The 25,791-nt window shown below is 44.8% G+C and overlaps 1 long non-coding RNA gene across 2 annotated transcripts in view; it reads left to right on the top strand.

Moving 5' to 3' along the window:
• Positions 1–5,315: 5,315 nt before the first annotated feature.
• Positions 5,316–25,791, top strand: part of LOC102487341 (uncharacterized) — a 100,869-nt gene continuing 80,393 nt past the window's right edge. For both annotated transcript variants that reach the window (XR_003548504.1, XR_003548503.1), the window contains exons 1-2: positions 5,316–5,378; positions 10,746–10,876. This is a non-coding gene — a long non-coding RNA (uncharacterized LOC102487341). The remainder of the gene's footprint in view (positions 5,379–10,745; positions 10,877–25,791) is intronic.

Here is a 25,791-nt window from a genome sequence, read left to right as displayed (position 1 = left end):
AAGAGAGCAGGGATAGCTGTCCATCGTGAATAAACTAAACGCCACTAAACAGTACTCTTTATCGTCGTTAATTTTGGGTTAGGCACATTTTACCTCACTTAAAAAAGCATGATATAAAAAAGCCTACCAGTGACTAGCTGACTTTGATGTTAAGAATGATAGTGTGTGGGGGGCCAGCAGGTGGCCTGGTGGTTAAGACGTTGGACACTCCCACATGGATGACCACAGTTTGAGTCTGGACCTGGTAGCTTGCTTTCTCACTCCACCCCCACCGTGTCTCTCTGGTCAAATTTTAAAAATGAATGAATAAATAGAATAAAAATTTTTTCAAAAGAATATTGATGTGGGACCAGTAGATGGTGTAATGGTTATGTCTCTGGTCTCCCACATAGTTGACTACAGTTCAAGTCCTAGACTCAGTAGCTTAAAACTCACACTGGGCACATGTGTATGTGTGCCCAAACTCCCAGGAACAGAATGAAGTAGAAGGGATTGCAATGTGACCATACCCACTGGGGGGTGATTTCTCGCTTTCTGTCTCTCTCTCTGGTGAGCGCACGTGACCTATAGCAAAAATCTCTCTCTAAAGTCAAAACAAATGATGGTGATGACCAGCTTTATTGTATACACACACACACACACACACACACACACACACACACACACACACGTATATAAAATCTCTCTCTAAAGTCAAAATGAATGATGGTGATGACCAGGTACTAGCTGAGGACAGAGCACTTCCTGTGGTGGCCGATAGGGACCATGAGGAAATCTCCCAGGGAATCTGCCTGGCTGTTCCAGAGGAGCAGTAATCAGCACTGGCAACGTGTACCAGGAAGTCATGTGGCCAGTTTCAAGAACTCACTTCTGGGCTAACAGGTGGTGTGGTGGTTAAGGCACTGGATCCCACATGGCTGCCTTCACGGTCTGAGTCCCAGACCTGGTGGCTTGAAAATCATGCCAGGTGCATGTGTGTGTGCTTAAAATTCCAAGAGGAGAATGGAGGAGAAGGAACTGTGGTGCAGTCACTCTTCTGAGGGCGATTTCTCATCTTCCCTCTCTCTGTCTCTCCGGCCAGTGCATATGCCCTCTGGCAAAAGCAGAACTCTCTTCCCCATCTCCGTTCTCTCCCTGGTCACCTTGAAAAAGAAAAAAAAAAACACACACACACACACAGAAAAGCTTTATTGTGTATACACACACACACACATTTATAAAACTGTTTAATTTTTATTTATTATTACTATTTTTAATTTGACCAGAGAGAGATAGAGAAAGTGAGCCAGGTCCAGGACTCGAACCATGATTAGCTATGTGGGAGTCCAGTGCCCTAACCACTGTGCCACCTGCCAGCCCCAGCTTTATTTATTTATTTTTATTATAATTTTTTAGAGAGTCTTTTGCTATAGGGCATGTGTGCCACTGGAGAGAGAGACAGAGAGACAAAGAGACAGAAAGCAAGAAATCACCCCCTAGGGGAATGGCCATGCTGCATCCCTTCTTCTCCATTCTCCTCTCAGGATTTTAGGCATGCATGCACACATGCCCAGCATGAGTTTTAAGCCACTGGATCAGGGACTCGAACTGCAGTCTACCACGTGGGAGTCCAGTGATGTAACCATTATACCATCTGCTGGTCCCCCAGACTTACTATTTTTTAACTACACAAACAGAAATGTCCATTGTGGAAAATCAGCAAGATAATAATATTAATATACTCATAAAAATCACCCATGTTTCTAATAGCTCATGAGAATCACTGTTAACATTTTGTACCTACTTACAGGACTTCTAATTCATCAGTGCATGTGTAAATCACCCATCTCTTTGTTTTTTCCAAAGTATGGTCTCAGGGCCCAGTAAATTAAGTAATTTAAAAAATGGGTCACTCTTGCACCTACTTTTGGAGATTCACAATGTACAGTAGCATATTAAAAGATTTGAGAAATTTAGTAGCCAAGACATTCATTTCATTGAAGAGCTTGCGTATTTACAATATACTTGAGCATGGAATCCTTGGGATTTTTGTTTTGTTTTGTTTTGTTTTTTATAATCCAAGAACTAATGGAGTGATTCATGGATCTGAAAAAGGTAAACAATACTGAATCTTAAGTTCTAGTTCATATTTAGTCTGTAATAGTCACTGAATTGCTTAAATTGTTTTTATGGTATAAGTAAAGTCTGTATAGTCACACTAGATTGCTCAAATTGCTTTTATGGTATAAATATCTCTCCATGTCATTTACATTCTCCTAAAACATAATTTTTAATGGTGACATAGAATTCTAGTGTATGGATGTCCCATGGCTTGTGAATGCAGTATCTGATTGCTAGGAGTTTGGATTTTTCCCAGTATGGGCTCTTGCAATGGATATCATTGTAGCTAGCCAAGGCATTCATTGTCTACCCTGTAAAATATTTCATCATATGAGCCTTGATTTTCATGGGGAGTAGTGACTGTGTAGATTACCCATGAGTGGTTTGGGGTTTTCTTTGTCTTGTTTCATTTTTTACCTCTAATTTAAGGGCCCATTAGTTAGAAATATTTTGGAAAGAGAGAGAAATAAATACTTAGTTTAAGAGTAGAGGATAGGACCAACAGATGGTGTGGTGGTTGGGGTGCTGGACTCCCACATGGCTGACTATGGTTCTAGTCCTTGACCTGGCAGCTTGCTTTCTCACTTCCCCTCTTTCTCTATTTCTTTCTGTCTCTCTCTGATGACTATAGCAAGTTAAAAAAAATAATAAATAAAATAAATCATTCTTTTTTTAAGAGAGATTTTTGCTATAGGGCATGTGCAGTCACCAGAAAGACAGAGATAGACAGAAAGCGATAAATCACCTCCTAGGTGGGATTGGCCATGCTGTAATCCCTCTCCATTCTCCTCTCAGGATTTTGGTCATGCACATGCACCTGGTGTGAGTTATATTTTCTCATCAATTTTCAAGGTGAGAGGACCAAGGAGGTCCTCACACAGTAGGGCCATTTGTTGGATCTTGAAAGATGACTGGATATGTACGAGGAGATAGAGAGTGGGAACAGGGACCCGGGAATCTGACCAGCCTTCCCTCTAGCACAAGGGAACTTACTTATCATGGGAAGAAATAACAGGAACCAATGAATATAATTGAAACACAGCTTGGCCAGTGATACAATCTCGAAATTAGAGACATTTCTCTTCTTTCTATTTGGGAGAACAAATAGCTCTAACAGAGACCAGCAAATAGCAACAATAAAAGCTGAAGTGCTTGTACTAGACTGAAGAGAGATGTCAGCGGAAAGAGAAGAGGCTGGAAGTGGCATGAGCAAGAAATGCAGGTTTTAGTGTAAGAGGCACTGGCGGGCTTTTTATATTAAGCAAGTGAGAGACTACAGGGGAAAAGCACAGGGACTTTATTTCTATATGACAGGATCAATAGAATCTAATCAAGTTGTGAATGCAATCAGGATCAGATGAGAAATACCAAGTAGGTCCTCGTAGGCAGTAACTAGAATATAATTGTGTCCGGGAGCGATGATGAGAGTGATGTTGCACATTTTTTTCCATGCCCTGCTGGGAGGGAGATGGAGAAATTGAAGAAGGGCGATGTGGTTACAGGCTCACATCCCCAGAGTTCTGTCCTGTTCTGTGTTGATTTTCTTCTCTGTAGAACTCCCCCAAGACTAGGCTTTTCAGCTAGGAGAGGAAATGAAAGAGAGGTGTCCTTTTGAAGAAAAGTAGTGAGGAGTGTCACAGGTCACTTCTGGGATGGGTGGAATCAGATATGGTCGTTTGGCTAGAAGATGATGAGAATGAGGGACTTTGAAGGAGGTTGTGGGGCTGACAGGTGGCATGGTGGTTAAGGGCATTGGACTCCCACATAGCCGACCATGGTTGGAGTCCTGGACCTGGCAGCTTGCTTTCTCGCCCCCTTTCCCCACTCTGTCCCTCTCTGGTCAAATTAAAGTAAATAAATAAATAAAATAAAGTTAAAAAGTAAAATAATATTTTTTTTTGAAAAAGGAGGTCGTGGGTTAAACAAATTCATACTGTCCACATATGCCCTGCCCAGTCACCTTATATACAAATTGTCCATGCAAAGACAGACTGCTATCTTGTAACTACGGCTTTGAGTACCTGCAAACAGACAGGTCAGGGCAACCTATTTAAGACAAGTGGGCTGATCATCACATGTAATCTAGCCCCTACCAGCACTCCCCTTAAGCATCCCCATACAGGGGTTCTGGAGTCACCACTAGAAAGTACTCACTCCTTGAACTCATTGATTGTATGAGGAACATGAGAAAAAGTGCAAAACCACTTTCAAGCACTGCCTCTAACAGCTACATTGATTTTAAGAGTCTGGCTTATCATGTGCCAGATTCTTGGGTTAGAGGATGGGTTGGAAGTGGATCCTTGCCCTTGAGAGACCTATTCAGAGTCCAAGTAGATGACACTGATACATTGTCAATAACCTGGCTGGCCTGTGGCCTGGTGGTTAGGGGAGCCAGATTCCACATGGCCAACTGTGCTGTTTGAATCCAAGCTCCAGTGACTTGGAGAACACACCAGGTGCATGCGCACGCACGTCCCAAATCCCAAAGAGGTGGAGACGTGGAGGAGAAGGCATTGCAAGATGACCATGCCCCATTGAGGGGGTGCTTGTCCCTCTTTCTCTCTCTCTGTCTCTCTCTGGTGAGTGTACAGGCCCTGTAGCAAATTATAAAAAAATAATAATGCAACCCAATCAAATCAGCCTGTGATGGGAAGCTGGGACTTAAGGAGTCAAAAAAGGCTGTGACTAACTGTGGTTGGGAGGTGTCAGTCTCACCTTGGTCTTGGTGAATGGGGTATTGCTGCTTTAGGCAGGTAGTAACTGGTCAAGGAATATTTGTAGATGTTTGGGTTGAATGAATGAACAAATGTCTCCAGTGAAGAAACTGGGGACTCAGCGAAGAAACGACTTGCTTGAGGTCACACGGCTCACAGGTGGCGAGGCTGAGATTTAGACTGAGAACCTCATTCTCATTCCGTAACACAGCATTCGCTGGACAGCGAGTGAAAAGAGCTAGACATCCTAGAGAGCTGCGAGGAGAATATTCTAGGAACTGAGCAGCCCCGGCATTTTCAGAAGAAAGTATTAGCCCTCGATTGTAGATATCGGCTTCCTTCTCATATGGTCAAGTTCACATCAGTACACTGCTAATTTTCAATAATATTTGCCTTGACAAACAAAAACACAAAGCCATGGTACTCTATCTTCACTCTGGTAGATAGCTTAACAGGCAGCTCTAGTGCTACACTTTAAATGAGTGCTTTACAAATTTTCATTCCAGCCCACCTTGTTTGGCTATTTGATTTAGAAACGACGAATGAAGTCCATTTGCCATATGGGTAAGTGAACTTTTTTTAAGTAGGTGTTTTGCATCCCTGCAGCTCCAGGAGCTGTTGTCATAGTAACATTTTCCCCTCAAGTTGCAGAAGGAACAGTCCATGGAACCAATGGCAATGTAGGTCAGGAGCGAAAGGGGGCTTAGCCTCACCTCAGAGCCTAGTTCCACAGAGCCGGCTGTTCTTAATGCCTCGGGCTCCGGAGGGGATCGCATTCCTGGGTTGGAGTGTTCTGCTCTAGGATGAGTTGAAGAGGAGATGCAGAGGAGGGGGAGGAGGAAGCAGAAGGTAGGGGAACAGGGATGGGAGACTGGCGGGAGCCCAGGATGTCTATCCCAGAGGGACTGACTGTGAGGAGGTGACTGTGGAATGCTGGAGGCTCGACTGTGTCTCTGCTGTGTGGTAGGAGTTGGCACCCGCTGTGGTCCAGACTCATCTGGACTTGGTTCATGATGGCCCACGTCAGTTATCAACATCAACGTTTGGGGCTGCAAGAGACCTCAACTTTATATGCAGCCTTTAGCACAGAACTTCCTATGTGTTAAAGCAAGTAGCACACCTTCTCTACACCAGGACTCCAGTGGTCCTGGGCAGGCTTCCAGGGATGCGACCCATGGCCCTGGGCTTAGAAAGACCTTGTGCTTAGTGGTCTGCTGTTGCCATGTTGAAATGATCGTTTTTGAACCAGGAGTCCTCCATTTTCACTTGCACTGGGTCCTGCACTGAGGGTACAGTGTTTAGCAGAGCCAGTTTTAGCAGAACCGTCCCTGCTATTTTGAGGCTTATGGTACAGTGGAAGTGATAGACAGGAGCCCAGTCTCGACACAGATCAATGTTGAATTACATCTGGGATCTGTGCCATGAGGAGAGGTAGAGCTGTGTCATGCCAGGAGAGAGAAGACGGACTATCATTTCACAGCCCAGTGGCTTGACCCGACTCTCGGAACAGTGGCTGAAATTATAGGAGAAGGAATTTAGGTTTGTGTTACTAACAGTAAGTACCATCGGAGACCAGTGCAGGCTTTTGAGAGGGCCACATGTCTTCCCCCTCAGGGTTGTAAAGATTAGGATGATATCCACCTTCAGGGCAGGCACTTTGGATGCAAACCTCGCTCCCCCCCCCAAGTTTCTAATTTTAGCTTTAAACTTTGACATAATTTCAGTTATATAGACATGTTGCAAGAATTGTACAAAATATTCCTATATGCCCTTCACCCAGATTCCTGCTATTTTACAATGTTATCTGTCAGTCAGTCGATCTGTATCTGACTATCCATTCATTCATCTACCCACCCATCCATCCACGGTTTTTTCTTTAAGAATTATTTATTGATCTACTGTTTGATCTTAAGCTGCAGATATCATATGTGATGCTCCTTTGTTACTGCTACAGATTGAATGTCTCCCCTCCCTCCCCCACCAGAAAAATAATCCATATGTGAAAACCCCCAGGGCTATGGTATCAGGACACAGGACCTTTGGGAGGTAATTAGGTCATGAGAGTAGAGCCCTCATAAATGGAATTAGTGTCCTTAATCCAAAGACATGACAGGGGCCAGCAGGTGGTGTGCAGGTTAAGGCGCTGGATCCTACATGGCCAACAGCAGTTGTCATCCTGGACCCAGCAGCTTGAGAACCACGCTGGGCTGGGCATGTGTAGGCCAGCCACCCAGGGGGTGATTTTGCACTTTCCCTTTCTCTGGCAAGTGCTCATTCCCTGTGGCAAAAAACATGAAAAATAAATAAAATAAAATAAAAAAGACATAAGAGAGCTTGCATTTTTTTTTTTTTTTCTGTTCTCCACTATCTGAGGACACAAGTAGACAACCATCTGCGACCCAGAAAGGGGACCTTCCCAGAATCCTGTCACACTGACATTTTGATCTTGGACTTCCTGCCTTCTAGACTCTGAGAAATAAATTTCTCATTTAAGCCATTGAGTCTATGGTACTTGTTATAGCAGCTTAGACTAAGAAAACTGCTAAATACTTGACTCTATTTTGTCATTGGAAAAGTCTTGGCACATTTTTGCATAGGAAAATATGACTTAAAATTTCTTTGATAATTATTTAATTTTATTATTATTTTAAAAATATTTGATGAGAGAGAGAAAGTGAGAAAGCAAGTCATCAAGTCCAAGACTCAAACTGGCCTGTCATGTGGGAGTCCAGCACCTTAACCACCACGCCACCTACTGGCCTTTTTCATTAATTTTCTGATGACCCAATATTCCCCCAAAACGAGATCATTCTCTTACACAGTATAGTTTTCAAAATCAAGAAATCAACATTTATGTGTTATTATTGTCTAATCTACAAATTGTGTTCAGCTAGCCCTCGTTGTTCCACTAATGTTCTTTATAGCAAACAAAATCCTGTATCCTGTGTTGCAGTCACATCTCTGGTCTAGTTAGTATCCTTTAATTTGAAACTGTTCTTAGACTTTCTTTGTTTTCCATGACAATAATTTTTGAGGAGTGCAGGCCAGTTATTTTTTAAAAATCAGGTGTATTGAGGTATACTCTACCTATGTAGAATTTGTTCTTTTTAGATTACGGTTCTCAGGCTGGTTATCTTACACAATGGCCCTCACTTGGGATCTGTCTGATGTTTCCACATGATTACATTTAGATTCTGATTTTTTTAGTGGAAATACCACAGAAGGGATGCTGTCTTTTTTTGTCAGTGCATCACAGCTGGAATCTCATGTAACTGAATTGCCCTATTACTATTGATGCTAACTTTAGTCTTTTAGGCTTTTCCACTAGAAGGTGTCTCTTTTGTTCCTCTGAAATATATATGTATCTTGTGGGGAGATAAAGACTGTATAAATACTCTGTTAATTCCTCAAACTCTTACCTCCCACTTTGTTCATCTATTGATGGATTTTGCCTGCAAGTTATCAATGTGGGGGGCAAATGGTTATTTTCTTTCTTTCTTTCTTTTTATTTTGATAGATTTTTGGTATAGGGCATGTGTGCTCACCAGAGAAACAGAGAGACAGAAAGTGAGAAATCACCCTCCAGGGTGTATAGCCATGCCACAGTCCCTTCTCCTTTATTCTCCTCTTGGGATTTTGGGCACTCACACACACGTGTCCAGCGTGAGTTTCGAGCCACAGATTCTGGGACTTGAACCATGGTCTGTCACATGGAAGTTCAGCACCTTAACCACTATGGCACCTGTAAGCCCCTGGTTATTTTCTAATTCCATCATTCCTGTTACTTTGGTGAGTTGTCTTGCTACTTTAAGGAAGACAGCTTCTCCCCCAATTAATTTGTTAATTAATGGTGTGTAGGCATATTCACTATTTAATGGGTTGTTCTCAATTACTATCATTATTTATTTGGTTGTTCAAATTGTCTTGGAGCCAGTTCCTTTATGCTGGGCCATATTTTGACAGGCCCCCATCGTTCTCAGAGCACTCGCTTCCTTTTTGGCACTACGAGATGTTCCAAGTTCATCTTGTACTTTCTGTGCTCCAGCCCTGGAGTCAACCATTTCTCCAAAGAAGGGGACAATTTTCTGAAGGGACACATATTGCCTGAAGTCATCGCAATCTTGAGATTCTTTCCAAAATCATGAGGTAGAACCAGAATGATCACAAATAAAATAATATTCAGGATACTTGTCTGGCTCTTTTTTCCCTTTAGTTAAATTTAAAGGAACTTACCCCCCCCAAAAAAAAGTATATAATAAATTTTATGGAACAAGAATTTTCAAAGAGAAAAAGGGTGAATAATAAGAAGAAAACAGATATGTCAGCCACAAAGTTGCTGGGCTTGCCCAGAAAAATTTGGCATTCAATATTCTGGCAGCCAAGTTAAAAAAGAAACTGCACAGGTGATGCCCAACACTGGCAGATCACCTTCAGGGACTCTGACCTGCTGGCAGAGGCAGGCACAGCAGCAAGGGCTCGGGCTTACATCGCACCGTGGGCAGACAAGATGGTTGGGATGGCATTCCAACCAGGCAGAAGGACAGTGAGTTGCAGAGATGCAGCAGCAGGGCCAGGATTTTTTTCTTGTAAGCACTTTGGGAAATGTTCTAGCTTTTAGGCCAGCACTCGGCTGAGATCCCCCTAGTTAGAAGGAAATTGCTCTGTAAGTGCCCTACAGTCATTCCTTCACCTCTTTACTCCTTCACTCTATTGCTCAGTGATGTTTTCCTAAATCCTTACCAATAAAAGCGCCCCCATCAGGCCAGGGGAGGCAAAGACCATTAGAATTCAGACCCTGAGCAAAAGGTCAATAACCAGGGAAGCATTACATGCAGGATGCTATGCCAGATTGAACGCTAGTGTGCTTCAAGAGGAGCTGAAGGGCTCAAGAGACGGCTGTGTGGTAGCTGTTCTACTCAGATACATTTCATGAAGGAGCTGCTGTTTTTATAAAAACCTGGAGCTTCAGATCTGCAAAAGGCCTTGAAAGAAATCCTGGCCAGTGGCCCCAGTAGATGCTCAACTTCTGCCACCACTAGACCCCATGCTGAGTTGTCAATTGATGGTGAAGGAGTCACAGAAATATGCAATGAATAAGGTGGTTGCTGCGTGAATGGGCATTCCGTAGTTCCCTCGCTTACTCACTCATGGATTCAGTGAATATCTGTCGAGGCCCTGTTATGTTCTTGGCATGGAAGTAAGTGTTGGTTGCACAGGGGTGAGCAGAAATGCACTCAGTTTCTGCCCTCATGGCATTTGAGACCTAATAGGAAAGACAGACATTAATCAGACTAATTTTTTTAAAAACATGTATTGTTAAAGGCTATTCTAAGTGCTATCATGAAAGCTAGCCAGCTCTTCCAGAGCAGGAGGTGAAGGAGGGCTGCCTTGAGCAAGTGATGATTAAGCTGAACATGGAAGGAAGAGTTGGGTCACTACATGGGGCTGGACAGGAGAAGTCCAGGTGGAGGGAACAGTGTATGCAAGACCTTGGTGAAGTCAGGGCCCATCTGAAGAGAGACAGGACCATGTGGCTGGAGGGAGCAAGAGGAATGTGGTGACACTCAGTGAGGCTAGAGAGATGGCAGAGGCCAGCGGGTGCAAATCCATGGTAAAGATTCTTCCAGAAGGGAAGGGAGAGAGGTGTTGGGAGAGGAGAGCTGAGCTAACGGGATCACAAAGCAGGGGTAGAGGTATGCACCTGGAGCAATAATTCAGAGGTGAAGGAGTGGGAGATGAGTGAGGCAGATTCTGAGACGACAGGACACCGGTGGCACAATAGCCACCCTGCCCCCACCTCGTTGAGTGCTCTGTTTGACCAAGACCTCAGTGACTGAAGACAGGGTGAGGGGAAGGCAGGGTCAGGATCTATTCCTACAGAGATGAAAATAACCTAGGACTTAATTCCATTTCTTGCTGTCTACCCCATAGCAACTCCCTTGTGCATGAAGAGATATGTCCACGTATGTTCACTGTAGCAATGACTGTAGTAAAAACCTTGGAGCCACATATGACCTATCACCGTGGGCATGAATATATAACCGAAGCACACCGTTCCCAAGGTACGTGGGCAGGAATGGAAGAAATGCTAGATCTCTGTAGGGCCAGTAAGTGGTATGGAGGTTAAGGCATTGGACTCCCACTTGGCAGTTTGAGGCCTGGACCTGGCGGCTTGAAAATCATGCCAGGCGCATGCACATGCACACCCCAAATTCCAAGTGGAGAATGGAGAAAGGATTGCAGCATGGGTATCCCCCCTGAAGGGTGATGTTTTCACTTTACTCTCACTGTCTTTCTCTGTTCTCTCTCCTGCAAGCGCATGGGCCCTGTGACAAAAAGAGGAGGAAAAAAAAAGAATAGACTTCTACTGACATGGAAAGTCTCCAAGACATTGGTCTGGGGAGATGGGGGAAAAAAAGTCCTCAGAAGAATACTAACCCTGCCCCCCGCCACCCGCCTGTGAGTGCTCATATAATCCTTAAATGCCTGAAAGATGTATGGACGTCTTCACAGCAAACTGAAAGAAGTGGTTACCAGAACAGGAGGAAGAATCCTAGGGCATCCAGGGGGATTTCAGCTTTATCTGTAACGTCTTGATCTGATTATGGAAACTTTCAAACATATACAAAAATAGGACACTGTAATAAACCCCCAAGTGCTGCCACCCACACACTCCCTCTTCCTGGATTATTTTTAAAACATCCCAGACATTGTACTCCATTCATAAATATTTTAGTAAGTCTCTGTATCAGCTAAGGATCCTTTAAGAACTACATAACCACAATATCATGTTCACACCTAAAAATATTATTAATAATTCTTTAGGATTATCAAATATCTCATCTATGTTCATCTTTCTGTCTTTTTTTATTTTTTGGGCCATAAGGCATGTGTGTTCTCCAGAGAGAGACACAAAGGGAGGGAAAGTGAGAAATCACCCCTCAGCAGGATAGATATGCTGCAATCCCTTCTCTTCCAATTTGCCTCTTGGGATTTTGGGCATGCACACATATATGCACTCAGCATGATTTTCAAGTTGCTGGGTCCAGAACTTGAACTGCAGAGTCATCCATGTGGGATCCAGCACCTTAACCATCATGTCTGCCACCTGCTAGCTCTTTAATGTGTTTTTAAAAAATAATTATTCATTTATTTTACTTATTTATTCATTTATTTTAATTTTACCAGACACACACACACACACACACACTCACCAAAGAGAGAGAGAGAGAGAGAGAGAGAGAGAGAGAGAGAGAGGATGGAATGAGTAAGCAAGCCGCCAGGTCTGGGACTTGAACCACAGTTGGCCATGTGGGAATCCAGTGCCTCACCCACCACACCACCTGCTGGCCCCTTCTTTTTTTGGGGGGTGGAGAGATTTTTCCTATAGGGTGTGTGTACTTGCTAGAAAGATGGAGAGAGACAGAGAGACAGAAAGTGAGAAATCACTCCCAGGGGGATGGCCACACCACAATCCTTTCTCCTCTATTTTTCTCTCAGGATTTTGGGCACACACACGCACACACCTGGTATGAGTTTTAAGTTTCCAGGTCTAGGACTTGAACCATGTTGACTATGTAGGAGTCCAGTGATGTAACCATTATGCAATCTGCTGGTCCCAAAGACAGTTTTTTATATGAGAAGAAGAGAGAGAGTGAGAAAGAGAAAGACAAACCCTACACATAGTCCCCGCTGCAAATTCTCTCTTCCCCTTCCCAGCCAGTCAGGATCATGGGCTCACACTTGGCATGGATGGGTCAGTTAGGGAACCGAACCTGTGATCTCCTGAGGATCCAGCTTTACTTGAGCAGGGCACCAACACTGAACCAGCCCATGTTTCCTGATCTTATAATTACAGTTTGTTTGTTCAAATCAGTTTGTTTGCAATTGGTTGATCTGCCTCTTATGCCTTTTTGTGCATTGTTGCCAGTGTGTCTTTGGGATAGATGGCCAGAAGTGACCTTGTGAGGTCAAAGGGTAAGGGCATACGTAATTTCAATAAATGTTTCCCAACTCCCCTCCATGAAGTTGTAGCACTAGTTAAGTGCCCATGTCTCCCCACAGCCTCACTGATAGCTGCATGGTCAAACTTAAGGTGGGGCATCTCCTAGTTTTCATTTCTTTAAATTTCAAAAAAAAATGGAATCAGGGAAATTTCTGAATCTACAGAAGAAAGGACCAATTTTTTTCCAAATAATATTACCAACTACCATTCAGTGTACACTGAATTTTACTTAGTCCTCAAATAATCCTTCAAGAGAGGTAGTGTTGTATCATCTTTCAAGGGAGGAAACTGAGGCACAGAAGGGATGACTAGCCTTGTCTAATGTCTTACAGCAAAGAAGTGAGGGCCCAATTTGACCTCAGAAGTCTCTTCAGAAACTGAGTTTGGTTGCTTGGCCGACCTGAACCTCTGACCTACGAGACAGCACAGCCCGGGGTGTGTGCATCTCCTCGATGCTTCTCTCCTTTCCTGCTTGGAGCTGGCCCCTAGGACTGCTGGCAGTGGCTGCGTTCTGCTCAGTGGTCTTAAGGGCAAAGAGAGGGATATCTCAGGCTGCTTTTGATTGTAGCAGTTGGTTCTATGTCAGCCTGGGTGAGCCAGTGGTCAGGAGGGCTCAGGCCAAAGAGAATGCAACCTGGGAAAATGAACTTTTGAGAAACTACACCGGCAAACAGTTCCGGTGCCTAATTAGGAACCCCTGTCTTTTTATTAGAAAAATATGTTTTCCAGTTTTTGAAGGAGAGATGAAAAATAAGACCAGAATGGACACTGGGAAAGTAGAATCAAGTCAGATCCAGACTTCCAAGTGAGTGTCCTTCTGTCATCCACCTTTTGATTACTGAAATATTGCTTTACATAATTAAAAAAATAATAAAGAGTATATGTGCACATGCAAGAGAGAGAAGGAGGAGAGTACCCTCAACAGGGTCTGCTCACATCTCGATCTTCTTTCCCCAGGCCTCCAGCTCTTTAGGATCTAGGACAGCCATGTACACACATGTGTATTTTAAGCTGACCTGGGGATCTGAACCCATGGTTAACATATGGCTTCCATCCTTGCTGAGTACCTGCGTTACTTCTGCTCCATTGCCCTGGGCCTGTTTTGTAGGCTTCAATATCCACATACATATCTGGTTTTAGCCTTACAACTTTCCTCCAACGTGTATGACAGTTCTTTCCAGCCATTCCTCAGGGAAGGTGATTGAGTCACCCACCAGTTCAGGGAATCTCTGAAGCCTCATGTCTCTTGCAGAAAGGCCCAGACCAAGACAGCAGCTGGTCCAGTCCTTTCAGGGAATGTTAACCAGGATCCTCCCCAAAACAGATTTGGCTAAGTTTGAGTATTAGAGAAGAAAAGCCCTTTCTTTTTTTCCTTAGCACCTGGAGGGTGGGAACTCCATATTTTCATTTCCTGTTCTCCTCAGTCCTTGATGCTGGGCTGGGTACTGGGGATAAGATGAGGACCGAGGCCCAGGGCTGGCCCTCAAGGTGCTGAGGAAGGGGGAGTTAGGGTGGCTCAAGTGAAGAAAGTCACAAAGCAAGCTCTTTCTCGTTCACATGTGGGCACGCATCACATGCTCATGCCACACAATGCAGAAATGCTGGACAGGGCCAGCCAGTGGCGTGGTTTTCAGCAGCTTGAAAAACACAATAGGCTTGTGTGTGTGTGCGCACGCATGCATGCACCAAAAATCCAAGAAGGAAGGAAGGTTGAATTTTACTTAGTCCTCAAATAATCCTTCAAGAGAGGTAGTGTTGTATCATCTTTCAAGGGAGGAAACTGAGGCACAGAAGGGATGACTAGCCTTGTCTAATGTCTTACAGCAAAGAAGTGAGGGCCCAATTTGACCTCAGAAGTCTCTTCAGAAACTGAGTTTGGTTGCTTGGCCGACCTGAACCTCTGACCTACGAGACAGCACAGCCCGGGGTGTGTGCATCTCCTCGATGCTTCTCTCCTTTCCTGCTTGGAGCTGGCCCCTAGGACTGCTGGCAGTGGCTGCGTTCTGCTCAGTGGTCTTAAGGGCAAAGAGAGGGATATCTCAGGCTGCTTTTGATTGTAGCAGTTGGTTCTATGTCAGCCTGGGTGAGCCAGTGGTCAGGAGGGCTCAGGCCAAAGAGAATGCAACCTGGGAAAATGAACTTTTGAGAAACTACACCGGCAAACAGTTCCGGTGCCTAATTAGGAACCCCTGTCTTTTTATTAGAAAAATATGTTTTCCAGTTTTTGAAGGAGAGATGAAAAATAAGACCAGAATGGACACTGGGAAAGTAGAATCAAGTCAGATCCAGACTTCCAAGTGAGTGTCCTTCTGTCATCCACCTTTTGATTACTGAAATATTGCTTTACATAATTAAAAAAATAATAAAGAGTATATGTGCACATGCAAGAGAGAGAAGGAGGAGAGTACCCTCAACAGGGTCTGCTCACATCTCGATCTTCTTTCCCCAGGCCTCCAGCTCTTTAGGATCTAGGACAGCCATGTACACACATGTGTATTTTAAGCTGACCTGGGGATCCGAACCCATGGTTAACATATGGCTTCCATCCTTGCTGAGTACCTGCGTTACTTCTGCTCCATTGCCCTGGGCCTGTTTTGTAGGCTTCAATATCCACATACATATCTGGTTTTAGCCTTACAACTTTCCTCCAACGTGTATGACAGTTCTTTCCAGCCATTCCTCAGGGAAGGTGATTGAGTCACCCACCAGTTCAGGGAATCTCTGAAGCCTCATGTCTCTTGCAGAAAGGCCCAGACCAAGACAGCAGCTGGTCCAGTCCTTTCAGGGAATGTTAACCAGGATCCTCCCCAAAACAGATTTGGCTAAGTTTGAGTATTAGAGAAGAAAAGCCCTTTCTTTTTTTCCTTAGCACCTGGAGGGTGGGAACTCCATATTTTCATTTCCTGTTCTCCTCAGTCCTTGATGCTGGGCTGGGTACTGGGGATAAGATGAGGACCGAGGCCCAGGGCTGGCCCTCAAGGTGCTGAGGAAGGGGGAGTTAGGGTGGCTCAAGTGAAGAAAGTCACAAAGCAAGCTCTTTCTCGTTCACATGTGGGCACGCATCACATGCTCATGCCACACAATGCAGAAATGCTGGACAGGGCCAGCCAGTGGCGTGGTTTTCAGCAGCTTGAAAAACACAATAGGCTTGTGTGTGTGTGCGCACGCATGCATGCACCAAAAATCCAAGAAGGAAGGAAGGTGAAAGGAAAAGGGATTGCAGTGTGACCATCCCCTGTGGGGGGTGCTTTTGCACTTGTGCTCTCTCTGTCTTTACTCTGGCGAGTACATGCCTCTTCTGGCAAAATTTTTAAAGAAAACAAAACCAAAAACGCTGGAATGAGCCCCGGACAAGGTGGCTTTCTGCTCTGGTGCCCTCCTTTCATAGCTGTGTGGGTTGGGCCAAGTTACTTTCCTTAATTAATACTCAGCCTTCTCTTCAGGAAAATGGGCCCAGTGACCCTTCTTGTTCAGGGATGCTGTGCGGTTAAATGACATGAATACAGAAAGACCTGATGACATGGTCAGTGCAGGGCCCACACATAGTAGGTGCTCAGGAAATGGGACCTGGACCAGGCTCTCATTGCCACACCTGGCCTAACCTGTCCTGGGCCCTACAAGCACACGTGGGCTTCTGTGCTCGTGTATTCTCAGTTCACTCCCATTTGCTTTGCACAAGTGCCCAGCCCTCAGCACACATGCCTTTAGATAACAGAACAAAGAACTGCTTTGTGCTTTTGTCTTCAAAATATGCTTTGAATCATTTGCTTTTCTTTACTAGGTGTTGTGTCTGCCCCCCTCTTCCTATGCAGAAATGTTGGACTGGGCCAGCAGCTTGCAAAACACAAGGGGCGTATGTGTATGTGTGCCCAAAATCTTTGAAGGAGGGAGAAAGGAGAAGGGATGGCAGCATGACCATCCCCTATGGGGGTGCTTTCTCACTTGCACTCTCTCTGTCTCTGGCGAATACTTGCAAAACTTCAGCTCAGGATGAAAAGGGAGGTCAGTTTAGTAGAGTTCTCCATGCCTCCACATCCCTCCTCCCCAGTAAAAACTCAAGCACCACCACCACCATCCTCCCCCCCCTAAATTGAAAAACCTTGTCTCTTCCTTTTCCATAGGCTCTGGGAGAAAGAACTGAGAATTACTCTGGGCTTTGGCAGGACTTCAGATTCTTTTTTATTTTTTCCAGTAGAAGCTCAATAATTCTTGAGATCCAAATTTAGAAGCTTGTATGGAGAGCCCTGAGAAATCAGTAGTAAGACAGCCAGGCTTTCTAACTTCTTTTTTTTTTTTTCTCCCAAGCAATCTAATAAAGCTATTGCCTAGTCATTTCCCAAGGTCAATTTTCAGCTTTTAATAGTTTTAATGAGCTGTTTAAAAGGCTCCTCTACTTGTGTTCATCCAAGCTTGCACCGTTGGGGTGTATAAAAGACAGGAGATGGAAGAAGCAAGAGGGATGAGGAGTAGAGGGGAGAGGTGGGTGCAGTCCATCAACTTGGCCACAGGAAAGGGACCGGCCCAAGGGACTGGCTCTGGTGCTAGCTCCACTCCAGAGCATTCCAGGGTTGCTAATGCAACTGTCTCTGAGATCAGATCCAAATAACCCCAGGGGTCTGAGAGGCAGTCTCCACTTTATTTCCAAGCAGGACCAATGGGTGTCCCTGAAGCTTTGGAGGTATATGAAGGGGAACGCTTGATGGAGAACTTCGACAAGGACCATGGTGAAATGAGAGAGGAGCCTTGAGTGTTTAATGAGTAAATCAGCTGGTTGAAGGGCTGAGAAGGAAGGAGAGAGAAGAAAGGGAGAAAGCAGCTTGAAGATCGTGATACTCCGAACACAACCAGGACCACCCATCAGGGGGCCCGATGCTCAGAGTCATAATTACGCTGATGCTGAGACCCAGTGCCACTCATCAGACTCCGGCTAAGCACAATGTGGGCTTCACACCTTAGGTTCCTACAACTGTCCAAAGACACAGGTTCCACTGTTGTTCCCATGACAAAGAAGGGCTATAGAGAGTCAGCAAGAGAAATCAGGGGTCCAAGTTCACCCAGGTCCTAAGGCCGATCAGTATCTGGAGAGCCTGACTCCAGAATCTATGGTTATAACCTCGACTATTATATCATAGACCACCTGAGGGTGATGTAAAAATTCCCCAAACAGGAGCCAGCAGACGGCATGGTGGTTACGTTGCTGAATTCCCACATGGCTGACCGTTGAGTCCTGGACCTGGCGACTTGCTCTCTCACCTTCCTCTTTCTCTCTGTCTCACTCTGGTGAGCGCGTGTGCCTTGTAGCAAATAAATAAAAAATAAATAAAAAGATAAATAAAATTAAATCATAATTCTTTAAAAACAATTTCAGAAACATGCAACTATCTATGTAAAGAAGAAAATGAAAGCACGTGTAAGCCCAGCTCACACTCCCAGACACTGGAACACTCGGGTATGAGGCAGAACCCACAGGCTGAAGGAGGAAGCCACCCCTCCTCCTTCCACAGAAAGAGGATTGCAGCCAGGCCAGGCTGCCCAGCCTCCCTGGTAGGTAAATGTGGACAGGTGGTGTGGTTCCCACCTGTAGGATGTTAGGGAAGCTGAGAGAGTGACTGAGAAGAGAACCAGTGTGGACCCAGCCTGGATCGGAGCCAGCAGAGGTGAGTCTTCTGATCTCACCTTTTCCTGCTGTCTGGAACCATGCCACCCGGTTCAACCATGCACCAGGACGGTGCTGGCAAGTGGGGCTCAGGATGGAAGGAAAGGCAGAGCGAAAAGGTGCCTGCTTCTGGACCCCTCACTGGACGCTGTTATGTGAGAGAAATGTAATTCCTTGTTTTTTTCTTAAAAAAAAAAAGAAAAAGAAAAGGGACCAGAGATTGCATAGCAGTTGCGTTGCTGAACTCCCACATGGACAACTGTGGTTTGAGTGTTGGACGTGGTGGGTTGAAACTCAGGTCAGGCACGTGTCCAAGATCCTAGGAGGAGAATGGAGGAGAAGGGATTGCAGCCACCCACCTGGGGAGGGGTGGTTTCTCACTTTCCTTCTCACTGTGTTTGTCTGTCTGTCTCTGGTGAGTGCACATGTCCTAAGGCAAAAACCTTTAAAAACAAAAGTAATTTGCTATAGGGTACCTGCACTCGCATTGCACAGCCGGCTATGTGGGATCAAACACCCCAGCCCCCACCTGACAGCTAGCCCTCCGTCTTCACAGCGCTGTTGTTGCAGTGTATGTCCTAGCTTTCTTCCTTGTGAGTATGTGTATAGTCGTTTTCACACATCAACCCCTTAGGTGTTTGTGCTTTTCCTTATATTTATAATCCTTTTACAGGATAGTTAAGCCCAAGAGTTATCTAATTCCAGAACTATATTAATTGGAAATGATGTTAAACACAAACGATTCCATCCCTGTTCTCTGATCAGAAAAGACCTTTGGTCTCAGATACTTAACAGGCAGAATCCTGTTCCCATAGAATGAGCAAATATGTCTGAGACAGCCCGCGGGGTAGTGCAGACCGTTCTTTCTATGGCATGCAAGTGGACACCTTGTCTTTGTGTTTTGTAGTGCAAGGCCTGGTCATGCCGATCTCCCCCCCCCTTTTTTAAAAATAAATATATAAATTTTTTTCTTAGAGAGCTTTTTTGCTGTAGTGTGTGTGTGTGCTTGCTGGAGAGACAGAGAGACAAAAAGGGATAAATCACCCCTTGCGGGGATGGCCATGCTGCAATGCCTTCTCCTCTATTCTCTTCTTGAGACTTTGAGCACACATGCACATACGCCCGGCATGAGTTTCAAGCCGCCATGTCTAGGACTTGAATTGTGATCTACTATGTGGGAGTCCAGCAACATAACCATCATACCATCTGCTGGTCCCCGACTTCCTCATTTCAAGCCTTTCAGCAGGCTATGTCCTAACTGAGGCCTGACTTCTCTATAGGGCATCTGGTTTACTGGGCAACCTGGTCAAGAATCCACACTTGCTCAAGAGTGGGCCATGAGGTGCAGCGAGGGCCCAAATACCTTTTCAAAAATAATTTTAATTTTTTTCTTATGTTCTCAAAGTGTTAAGTATTCCTCGAATACACCCCTCAATAAGTCTTTTAAAACATGTCATAAAATGACCTGAATTTTCTTTTTTTCTTTTTTCTTTTAAATGTTTTTGCCACAGGGCATGTGCACTTGCTGGAGAGAGACACAGAGGGATGGTGAGAGGGAAAGTGAGAAATCACCCCCCCCTCCCAGCGGGGATAGCCACACCACAATCTGTTTGCCTTCATTCTCTTCCTCCTGGGATTTTAGGCACACATGCACATATGTCTGGGATGATTTTTAAGCTGCTAAGTCTGGGACTTGAACCGTGGAATCAGCCATGGTTGACCATGCCACCGATTGGAGCCCTGATTTTTTTTTTTTTTTTTTTAGATTGGGCCTCACTGTTATGTGACCCCTCTCTTAGTCTCCTGAGTACCTGTGACTATGGTGCATTCCACCATGTCTGGCTTTGAGGGTGGGCTGAGAATTGAACCCAGACCTATCATGGGGTTGTGCCCTGTCCAGTTATGGCCTGGCCAACCCAACATTTTAAATGAGCAAGTTTTTTGTTTGTTTGTTTTGTTTTGTTTGTTTTTTGGAGAGGTTTTTGCCTTAGGGCACTTGTGCTAGTTGGGGAGAGAGAGACCAAGACAGTGAGAAAGAAAGTAAGAAATCACCCCCCAATGGGGGATGCCACACTACAATCCCTTTTCAATTCTTCTGGGATGTTGGCATGCACCCACATGCACCCAGCATGAGTTTCAAGCCACTGGGTCTGGAACTTGAACTGCCATTGGTCATGTGGAAGTCCAGCAACATAACCATTATGCCATCTGCTGGTCCCAATGAGCAAGAATTGTAATAGCCATTTCTCTAAAAGTTCATTAGGGTTCGGGTTTAAGTGACTCATAAAACATGTGAAAAGATGTTCAGCATTGCTGGTTATCAGGAAAATGTAAATTAGAATACAGTGAGATTCTATTTCATACTCACCAGGCTGGCCACAGGGAGGAGAACAGGCAATAACAAGCCTGGGTGAGGACAGGAGAAACTGGAACCCTCACCTGTGGCTGGTGGGAATGTAAAACGGGGCAGCTGCCTTGAACAGTTTGGCCATCCTTCAAAATGAACTGAAAACGTGTTGACGCAAAATCTGTGTTTGTATAGTATACACAAATGTTCATAGCAATGTGTGTGTAGTGGGAGCATCTTCAAAAAGTTCATAGAAAATGCATATTATGAAAAAAACATTTGACATGGATTCGACATTTTTTTGCATCAAAATAAACTCATACTTGAATTCCATTTTCCCAGGAACTTTTGCAGGCCTTTTGTATTATTCATAGTAGCCAGAAGGAGAAACAACCCAAATATCCATCAGCTGGTGGATGGATAAACAACATTTGGTACTCGCATACAAAGGAAGTATTATACAACGGTAAAAAGAAGCGAAGTATTGATGCAGGCCACAGCATGAATGAACATCGCAAACATTCTGAGCCTATCCAGCCACAGAGTCTGTATTCCAGTTCTGTGAACTGCTCAGAAAATGCAGCGCCACAGAGGCAGAGGCCCGCACTTGTTGACGACAGTTAGAAAACATCCTAACGTGAGGTTGTGGTGAGGGTGGCGCAGGACTAACAGTGTGCTATGAACCGTTGAATTATACTTTAAATGGGTGAAATGTATGGTATGTGACTTACATCTCAATGATATTGTTTAAAAAAACCAGAATTTGGGACCAGCAGTTAGCGTAATGGCTATGTTACTGGACTCCCATGTAGTCGACCGCGGTTCGAGTCCCAGACCCGGTGGCTTAAACTCATGCCAAGCGAGTGTGTATGCATGCCCAAGATCCTGAGAAGAGAATGGAGGAGAAGGGATTGCTGCGTGGCCATCCCCCCTGGGTGGTGATTTCTCACTTTCTGTCTTTCTGTCTCTCTTTCTGGTGAGAGCACACACCCAATAGCAAAAACCTCTTCAAAAAAACAAACAAACACACAAACAAACAAAAAAGCAATTTAAAGTCTGTTACTCCTTTGCTCTGAACCCTCCAGTGTTCCCTCGATTCCTTCAGGGCGAGTGAGATCCTCATCCTGTGTGTTGCAAGGCCCCAGCTCACCTGGCCTTCACCTCCCCTGACTGGACCACGTTTATGCCAGCCATGCTGGCGTCCCGCCTGTGCCACTGATGCGTCACCACGCACCTTCCTGCCTCAGGGCCTTTGCCTTGACTGTTCCCTGTGGAGGAGCTCCTTTCTGTCTGAGTCACCTTGCCAGGATGCTTCCCCGCCCACTCTAGTTAGAGTCACAGTCCCAGCCCCACCGGGCGCTCTTTAACTAACCACTCTCCCTTTTCTTTTTCTTTTTTTCTTTTTAAAATTTTGCCATTGGTTGCACACATTCAACAGAAAGAGATGGGTGGGGAAGTGAGAAATCACTGCCCCTAGAGGGATGGCCACCTCACAATCCTTTTCCTTCATTCTCCTCTTGGGATTTTGGGCACGTACACATGTGCCTGGCATGATTTTCAAGTCACTGGGTCTGGGACTTGAGCTGTGCAGTTAGCCATATGGGATCCAGCTGCTCTTACCGTCATGTTACTGGATGGCCCCCTCAGTTCCCCTTTTTCTTTCACCTGTGGCCCTCATGGCCCCGAACATACAGGGGGACTTACTATTTTACTGTAATTCGTGGCCTGGCTCCCTCTAGCAGGATGTACCTCCATAAGAGCCAGACTTTGGTCTTAGTCTTAGCCCGTTACCTGGAACGGAGCCTGGCACACAGCAGCTTCTCAGCAGATGCCCATGGAATGAATGACCCAGAACTTGTGGGCACGCACTGTGGACTACTCCCAGCTCCCTTCCTTGCCAACCTGCTGTGATAGACGCCGCAAGGTCCTCACTTTCCCGGCTCACCTTCAGCCACGGCTGTCCACGGGGCCAGGTCAGGAGGAGGCTTCCAGGAGCTCCCAGCAAAGCGTTTCCTTTTGCCCTTACTTGAAGAAGCTTGGGAGGAGGAAGCCCTTCCTTCTCAGGGTCTTGTCTATATCCCCGTCCTGCTTCCCACCTTATAAGGTTGACCTGTGAGGTTGTCCTTCTAGGATTCTTTCCTTTTCATCTACCTGCCTTTCATAAAATTATAAAATTAGACTATGCTTTCTGCATGTTGTTTGAACATCTGCTGATTCCACTTCATGTGTCATGGACGCCTAGACCTGTCTGTCACTCTGAGTCTCTCTGTGGGACGGCTCAGTGGGCCAGTGCTAACTCACTCATTTTGCATTTATTTACTGAGCACCTACTAGAAGGACAGCAGGGCAGGAGAGAGCAAAACCAGTGGTGGGTCCTGGGTCCAAGGGACTGGTGTGGGGAATGACGGGACAAGGAAAGGCTGGGCCTGGCAGGGGGAAGGCTTGGAATCCAAATGAAGAAAAGACAACATGAGAGATTTCAGGGGAAGGCCTGAGGAAGGAGGGGTGGCTCAGTGGTCACAAGGCTCCAGAGGCAGGCGGGGACCCTTTCTGTCCATATTCTCACCGCCTTGATTGCACACACTGGGTCTAGCTGTTGTCCCCCCAGGAGCTGTCCTGCTGGGCACAATATACATCTCTGAATCGGGGAGGGAAAAAGCTATGGGGTGGTTTCATTTCTGTGCTTTCTGCAAAATTTAAATGCAATTAATCATGTCCATGATGGTTTATAATTTAGTATTTTTTTTTCACTTTTAGCAGTCTAATTAAATTCATTTATGCTTTATAAATAGTTATTTTAGAATTTTTCTTTGTACCCCCACTGGTGGAGTGCTGAAAACTCACAATAAATATGTCTCAAGGTGGCTACTGCTGTTTTCAAAATGAATATCAGAGGCTATTCAAGTGAAAAGTATTACTGTGTTACGAGGACTTAAATTAGCCATAGAAAATGCTGGAGAAATGTTCCATGCTTTGTTCTTCTTAAAACTTTTCAGTGCTTTAAAGAATTAGGATGAGAACTCTGATGAGCTGGAGAAAAGCCACTTCACAGGGCCGGCAGTTGACCCTGTAGGTCAGTACCTGCTCTTTGGACACAGTTTTCTTTGGGGTTTCGGTTCTCAGATTCAGAAAAGCAGCACATCCTTCTCTGTGTATTATACCAAAATCCATTTCCTGATATGTTGTGCAGAGTTCATTTTAATAATATAGGAATTAAGTCAGAAGTATATGGTGCTTACCCTCTTTATTTATGCTCTATTCCCCAAGCCTACAGATTCGCTACTAAAGTCAGAGAGAAATTAGTTAAAATAAGGATTTTTTAGAATTCTATTAATAATCAAAGAAATGCAAATGAAGGCAACAGCAAGATACCGTTTTCTCCTACTCAGTTGTCAAAGTCTTCTATCAGTGATGAATACTCAGGGCTGTCAGAAGTGCAGGCAGAAGTTTGCAGGGACATGACTGTTTCAGAAAATAATCTAACAGTTAGAACAAGAATCTGTATTTTGAAGAATCTTTTTTGGAGGAGGATGATTTTTGTATAACCTTTGAACCAGAAACCTACCTCCAGGACTATATCACAAGGAAGTGTATATTTTTTCAAAAGAATTTATTTAATTTTATTCATTATCATTATTATTTTTTAATTTGACCAGAGAGAGAGAGAGAGAGAGAGAGAGAGGGAAAATGGGAAAGCAAGCCCCTAGGTCTGTGATTCAAACCATGACAGGTCACATGGGAGTCCAGCGCCACAACCACTATATCATCTGCCAGCCCCAGGAAGTTTAGATCTTAAGCAAATATGTAGATAAGATTTTCATTCATCAGGCTATTATTTGATAAAAATTTTCTTTATTTTTATTTTTTTAAAAGAAACTTTTATTAAAAGGAATTATTCATTTATTTATTTTATTTTATTTGTTATTATTATTTTTTTGATTAAGAGAGAGAGAGAGAGAGAGAGAAAGGGGAAGTGAGAAAGCAGCAGGCCTCCATGTCTGGAACTCAAACTGTGGTTGACCATGTGGGAATCCAGCGCCTTAAACCAGCATGCCACCTGCTGGCCCCAAAAGAAACTTTTAACTACATTCTTCTTTTCTTCTCTTGTAAATAATTAACTTTACTTACCCCAAAAGAGCCATGTTGGAAGTGCCAGATAAGGTCCTTTGAGAAGAACAGTGTGGGTGTCCAGATGCTAGCCCCTGGAGTCAGGCAGCTCAGGTTCCAAGCTAGGGCTGCCATTAAGTAGCCACTGTGTGACTTTGGACAGGGTTGGGCTCGTCTCTTCCGTGTAATGTCTTCACTGCTCTGATTTATTCCCGAAATGATCCCATTAGTTCTCTTGTTGATATTCTGGGTATTCTGGGTCCTCACTCTAGAAGTGGGGTTGTTCCTAGGGGGAGTAGTGATGCAGATAGTCATTGTTGGTGGGAGTGGTAGCAGTGATGGTGTTAGTGGTAGAGTTTTGGGTGGTGTAATAGTGGCAGTGTGGAGGATTGGTGGAGGGTATTGGAGAGGAACCTGTTCAGATCAAAAAACAGATTTTTTTTTTTTTGGAGAGGTTTTTTGCCATAGGGCGCGTGTGCTCGCCAGACAGACAGACAGAGACAGAGAGACAGAAAGCGAGAAATCACCCCCCAGGGGGGATGGACACGCCGCAATCCCTTCTCCATTCTCCTCTTGGGATCTTCGGCACGCACGCACATGTGCCCAGCGTGAGTTTTAAGCCACCGGGTCCGGGACTTGAACCACGGTCGACTACATGGGAGTCCAGCGACATAGCCATTATGCTAACTGCTGGTCCCAAAAACCAGATTTTAGGAAAAGCAAAATCAGTTCTTCTGGTAGCTTTTCCAGAATTCCCCCCACCCCAATTTTCTTTCTTTCTTTCTTTCTTTCTTTCTGAGGTTTTTGCTACAGGGTTTTCTCTCTCTCTCTCTCTCTCTCTCTCTCTCTCTGTCTCTCTCTT

This window comes from Tupaia chinensis, unplaced genomic scaffold (genome assembly GCF_000334495.1).
Source record: "Tupaia chinensis unplaced genomic scaffold, TupChi_1.0 Scaffold000091_1, whole genome shotgun sequence".
Classification (NCBI taxonomy): domain Eukaryota; kingdom Metazoa; phylum Chordata; class Mammalia; order Scandentia; family Tupaiidae; genus Tupaia; species Tupaia belangeri.
The sequence above is the reverse complement of the archived record's forward strand: the minus strand, read 5'-3'. Positions and strand labels throughout refer to the sequence as shown.